The 7,062-nt window shown below is 34.6% G+C and overlaps 1 protein-coding gene across 2 annotated transcripts in view; it reads left to right on the top strand.

Moving 5' to 3' along the window:
• The first annotated feature begins 112 nt into the window (after positions 1-112).
• LOC150098368 (clotting factor B-like) overlaps positions 113-7,062 on the top strand; it is a 33,980-nt gene continuing 27,030 nt past the window's right edge. The window contains exon 1 of one of the 2 annotated variants that reach the window (XM_090404707.1): positions 113-266. The gene's annotated coding sequence lies outside the window, so the exon portion shown is untranslated. Of the gene's footprint in view, positions 277-7,062 lie in introns of both variants that reach the window. The other variant, XM_090404706.1, reaches the window with a different exon arrangement.

Here is a 7,062-nt window from a genome sequence, read left to right as displayed (position 1 = left end):
TCTTGATACAATCTGAAAGCGCCTCAAACAGTTTATACAACTGCTCTTTTCGAAGCCTGCATTCTGTAATGATATAAACACTATCATTTGAATGCAGTGAAATTCCAATACAGCATAAAACACAACGCGGAACACCTATGGGGAACGCGGACCACCTTTTGAGATACAAATACATCGCTTGTAGCTTACGTATATTTAGACTGGTATCTGCAGAAGAGCTTGAAAAATATTATAATCAACGTATTCCTTGTTTCAAAGAAGAAACAGTGAGTATTGGTGCGTTCATATTTCTGTGTTATATATAGCAAATAATATTTGCACAGTTAGTTTAATATGTAATTAGAAATTTCAGAATAATAACCGTGTTAATAATAAAAGAAATAAGATCATCATCATCATACTTTTTGTGGATTTAGGCATACAATAACCTGTTCCGGCCTCAGAGATCATCGTTGAATCTTTGTAGACGTAGATCTGGTTTTCTTTTTTCTAATGGTTTATATATGTTTATATATTTTTTTATTTTTCTATTACTGTTTTCTGGTTTAATTCTATCATAATTTCTTCATTTGTTTTTGGAATCGAATAGAGTATACTCGCAGTTTTTCTCATAAATTTCATTTCAACTGTTATTAATTTTTATTAATCTTTTTGTTTTATTGTCCAGATTTCACTTCAATACAATAGTACTGGCAGGGATAATGCATTATTATTATTATTATTATTATTATTATTATTATTATTATTATTATTATTATTATTATTATTATTATTATTATTATTATTATTAAATATACACATAGTTCCCATACGCCTAAAAACACTAATATACAAAACACTAAGCCAAAATATACTAAGAAACGCTAAAACAACGTATGCTTTCTGTGCACCACACAAATTAAATAGATTAACATCGCTACAGTACAAAATGACAAAACTGATCTTTTGGAAACAAAGAGAAAATCACGACCTTATAAACATTGCAATGTCAGAACACAAAATGCTGACAGCAAAACATTTATGTCACTATGCAGCTTTGCTAAAACATTATTTCGATGCCAACTACAGGACAGTTAGAAATACATACCGTATAACAAGACCTCAGACTACTAATTATATCACATATAAATACAATCATCACTACGGAAAGGCCACGCGAAACTTCTACATCCCAGACATGATAAACAAATTACCTTTTGAATACAGAAACCTTACAAACTACAATAGCCTGAAAAGAGCTCTAAGGACATACTACGAACAAGAAACACGCACCCAAAATACCATACAAACTTAATGAAACACAATATACTCGCTCAGGCTTCCAGTTCAGCGACGCATCAGTACATTCCAATTTATTGTGTGTTTGGGGGGGGGGTGAGTGCGTGCGTGCGTGTGCGTGTTAGTGCGCGCGCGCGAATTTCTCAATCATAGATTCCGTAGCATCCTAACATAGCAAAAAAAAAAAAAAAACAATACATAATAACCAACTGGTGTCATCCTCAGATAAGCTTACATTTAAGCTTCGAGGATGAAAGGAAAAAAAAATTACTTCTCATCCAAGATGTATCATATGTAACCAAATGCATGTAATGTACGTATCACAAGAAAACCAATGTATGTATTATATGTAAACCAATGTACGTAATGTAAATATCACATGTAAACAAATGTAAGTAATATATCATATGTAAACAAATGAATGTAATGTATATAATAACTGTAACAAATGTATGCAATGTAAAAAAAAAAAATATTTTAAACGTAAATCATGAGTTTACACCGTATGTTTGTGAAAATAAGGACACATAATATTCAGATTGCATATGTGTAAATACTGTTGTATAATCACACCTTTTCAAACTTGAAAAAAAAAAGTAATATTATACAAGTTATGTAACTCTGAACAATATAATTGTAAATTATTATTATGATTGTTATATAAAAAAAACTGTTATCAACATTACTATTTAAATCTCATTATATGTAGCACAAAGTGCTGAACCTTGTAAAATAATATACTGAACAGATGATCATTGTACATATGTAAATATTTGAAAGAACAATAAAAAAAAAATTATTATTATAACTCTACCCTATCAGTCATCTCAAAAATTCTAGAAAAATTAACGCAGACCAGACTACAGAACTATTTACAGAAGTACAACATCATCTCACAAAACCAATACGGCTTTCAGAAAGCAAAAAGCACCATCACTTTATTAGAAGACATCGCCGACACAATAAACAAAGTCCTCGACCAAAAACAAGCACGCCATCCTTATACTACTTGACTTAACCAAAGCATTTGATACGCTTGAACATGACATACTACTCACCAAACTATACTCAATAGGTATAAGAGGAACACTGCATACATAGTTCAGGAACTACCTCTCAAATAGAACACAAGTAACAAAAATAGGTACATGTCACAGCCGGAGTATACAAATAAAACACGGTGTTCCTCAAGGTGCCATTTTATCACCCATTCTATTCAACATATGCATTAACCATGTTCATAACATGGCCATAAAAAGTCAAACATTTCGGTATGCAGATGACACCGCACTACTAGCAATCCACACAGACATAAACACGGCTCTCTCCAAAGCACAACATACTTCTACCAAAACGCATTTCTAATCAATTGAACCAAAACACAGATGTTGATAATACACAACCCAAGAGTCATGCGTACCGCATCACTATCGATACATCGTCACATATACCGCTGCATTAAAAACAAAAGTACCTGCCAATGTCCCGAAATCAAACCTGTAACACACGCAAAATACCTTGGTATCTACATAGATTGTTACCTTAAACGGACAAAACATATAGAATACCTACATACCAAACTCCGGATCATCGCAGCAAAACTCTTCCAAGTAAAAGACATTATTCCATCCAACATAAAAAAACTCCTATCTCACGGTATCTGCGAATCCCTACTAAGATACGGTATAACAGTCTATGCAACACGTCAAACAGCCACCTAACAAAATTAGAAATATTACACACGAAAAATATGTCAACAGTGATCTGGACACCTTACACGCAATAACCAATATCCGACCAACACATGGCGACACACAGAATCCTGAGCATTAAAAACCTGAAATACTACATGACATTAAGAAGGATTTACTTCAACATCACCTATCGAAACAACAGAGACACATATCATATAACACGACCTACAACAACTCTCTACATCCCCACACCCTTCAACAACACATACGGTTCTTTTGTGAGATCACATCAAATACCCATGGAACTCGACAACCTACCAAGAAAGTTAAAACACGTAAATAACTACAGAACATTAAAAACGAACTCTGGAAAATATACCAACAAAGTTAAGATACCATTAACACTAATATACAGATCACAAATCACTAGCATCCAATGCCAACATCCCACCCATAAAAAGTAGCAGCAACATAAATAGTGAAGCCTAAATCCCACTCTCTTCATAAAAGCTAACCCAAGCTTCAAAGTAGGTGGGATTAATATGCCTCACTCATCTACACGTAATCCTTATAATGAAATAATGCAGATTATGTAACAAAACAATCAGTAAAGTATATACCAATAAAGAAGATACTGAAGATACTGATTATTATGTGATAATATCATTAATTATTAATTATGTTATCATCATTATTATTGAAATCTCATTATATGTAGCACTTAGTGCTGAACCTTGTAAAATAATATACTGAATGTTACTCAAGGTGATAATTGTATATATCTAAATATTTGAGAGATCAATAAACATTATTATTATTATTATTATTACTAAGACAGACTCCAGGCAGTCAGGGATTCATCGAGGGAGGCCACATACTACCAGCACCAGCTATCATACTTATTCTTGAATTCATTCACACTGCTTGCACTCACAACATCCAATTGCAATCCATTCCAATCACGCACCACCCTCTTAGAGAAAAATCTAGTACTCACCCCCTTTTTGGCGGCATTCATTCTCAGCTTCCAACGATGCCCTCTCCTCCTTTCCCCACACTTCTTAAATTGAAAAATTCCACTAATTGAAATCCTTTATGAACTTTATGAAGTTTGTAAGTCTCAGCCATGTCACTACTCTTTCTCCTGTTTGCTTGTGTCTGCACGCTACAAATTCTAAATCTTTCTTCATAGTTAATATTCCACAATCTTGATAACATTTTGAACACTCTCCATTGTACTCTCTCCAATATATAAGTATCACAACGGAAACCAGGATACCAGACCTGCTCACAATAGTCCAAGTGAGGGTTTATGAAGTCTTTGTAAAGAAAGCAAAATGTATCCTTATCTTTACATGTAAACGTTCGTTTCAATATTGCAATTATCTTTTGAGTTGTATTTTCAATTGTTGCCACATGCGACCGATCCACCAGCTCTGTAACAACCTCCCACTATGTTATTGATCTTGTTAGATTTCATCTCACACCAGATGGCTTCGAAATCAGTGCTGCATGAAATACTGCTAGTAGTAGTACTTCAATCATAGGTCTCAACTCCATCTGGATTCAAGTCATCCGATATCGTTAGCAGCACGCCCCTCCTCTCCTATCCTGTCTATCTTTCTTAAAAATACTGTACCCTTGACACTCGATACCAGTTAATAGGTCTACTTCTGATAGCCAGGTCTCAATAATACCTACAATCTGAGGTCGCAACATATTGACTAAGGCAACAAACTCTATCCCTTTGTTTCAGATACTCCTAGCATTCGTGTCCAGACATAATTATCTACCTGTTTGTTCTTTTGTATTGTCTTGTTCGCAGTCTGCTGACACAATTGAACAACTTGAAGATCTCTTTTCTTATGTAGTGCGTTATATATGTAGGCACTTTTGCACACGTTTGGTGGGTCCGAACCTTACGAACACAAAATCGAAATCGTTCTCTCCTCGTCAACATTTCCATGACAAAGCCCATCCCCGTCATTAAGACAGTTACATAACATTGTCGCGCTTACACTCACATTCTCACCATTCCTCCCTTTATAATTTAGTTACCCTGACTCTTTGTGTTAGGTTTCATACCAGTTATTAGCTTTTCTAGGTTCCTGATACCAAACACATAGAGGTGTAGGCCTTCACTAGTATACAAATCCAATCTTCCCTCAGACTCACTCCACACACCCATTCCTTCTATACAGCCATCGAATCGTTTTCCACCATAGTCCTTCTTCGTAATTCACTTTTATCATATTTTCACGATTATATAGAGAAACCAGTGGGGAATTCATGACTTAATTTAACACACGTGAACCACAGTAGTAGGTTTTTTTATTAGGTAAATATTTCGTTCTAGGTATCTTAGGTCATCATTACAGTAAGGCAATACTAGGAATAACAAAAGAAAGGGCGCATACGTACAAAGGACGTATGCGCAATTTGGATTCCTTTGTACGTATGTGTCCTTGCTTTAGTCATTCCTAGTATTGCCTTACTGTACTGATGATGTCCTAAGATACCTAGGATGAAATATTTACGTGATAAAAAACCTACTACTGTGGTTCACGTGTGTTAAATTAAGTACACCTGTGATTTTTAAATATTTCGCAAATTTTAGGTTTATATCTTCTTCATTTTCATGTGTAATCATACATTGTAAGTAGTTAAATGAATTCTCCTGTTCTAAAACCTTGTTATCTATTAGTATTTTATTTCTTATTGGATCACGTCAATTAAAAGCCATCGTTTATGATTTTTCTGTCAATATTACCGTTTCGTAATCTTTGGCTATTTCGTTTCAATTTAAAATATCTTTCAGAAAGTTATCTTTAGAATTTGTAATTAGCATTTGATCATCGGCAAAAAGGAGAGTGTTTAAGTTTGCAGTAGGGGAAAGTTTAATCCCTTGATGGAAATTTTTATTGGATTACATTATTATTTCATATTAAAAGGGTTGCTGAGAGGGGACATTCTTGTCGGATTCCATTGAGAATTATGAACTATCACATCCGGAGATCCGAGATCTGCCTCTCTCCAATGTTAGTTCATAATTTAATCTTTTATATTTGATTATTTTCATATGTACTTAGGATAGCATTTAAAATATTATTTGGTATTTGTCTTTCTTTCAATATATTGAATAAATATACGTAATATATGTAGTTTCATTTCCGCCATCACGGTGACTTGCACGCTTGCAGCATTGATGTAGTGATGAGCGATTCTGTGATTTTTCAATCACAGTACGATTTGATACCGTGAAGTTTTCATGTCAGTAATTTTGAACTGTCAGTAGCTCGTGGCACCCGTAACGTGTTGTGTTGTGATTCAGCTGTTACTCGCGAATATTAGATATCAGTGATGGATTGAACGTTTAAAGACTCGTCACAATATTGTGAATACTTAAGTGTGTGGAGAAAGTAACAGTGTTACAGGGGAAACTGTAAGCTAGTGGAAACATGAACTAAAGATTATTATTCAGGACTACGAACCGAAAAATATTTTCAATATTGATGAACCTGAGCTCTTTTATAACATTCTGCCAAGTAAAACATTGTGTTTTAAAGGATAGAAGTGTCATGGAAAACTCAGCAAGCAGAGGGTAACTGTTTTGTTCATCGTCAATGCTGATGGATCAGAAAAATTACCTCCACTGGTAATTAGTAAATTTAAAACGCCAAGGTGTTTTAAAAACGTGAAAAATCTGCCTACTAAGTATGATGCCAACAGCAGCACAGCATGGATGACCAGCAGCATCTTCACATCCAACATGCATGCTCCGGGTGCTAAAATGGGGGAAAATCACCTCAAAATACTACTACTGCTAGACAAATGTCCTGCACCCCCTGAAGATCGGCAGCTCAGAAACATTAGATTAGTGTTCTTTCTCCCTAATTGTACAAGTCAGCTTCAGCCATTAGATCTGGGCATCATTCATGCATTTAAATGGAAATATAGAAAAATGCTTGTTGAAAAAAGCTGTGCTTATGCATGATAATGGTATGGACCCAAACAAAATGACCATATCAATCCTCGATGCCATGCATTATGTGGCCAAAGCATGGTTGCATGTTACTCCTGAAACCATATC

This window comes from Typopeltis vanoorti, chromosome 15, assembly GCF_054136105.1.
Source record: "Typopeltis vanoorti isolate ZY-2024b chromosome 15, IOZ_Tvanoo_1.0, whole genome shotgun sequence".
NCBI lineage: Eukaryota > Metazoa > Arthropoda > Arachnida > Uropygi > Thelyphonidae > Typopeltis > Typopeltis vanoorti.
The sequence above is the reverse complement of the archived record's forward strand: the minus strand, read 5'-3'. Positions and strand labels throughout refer to the sequence as shown.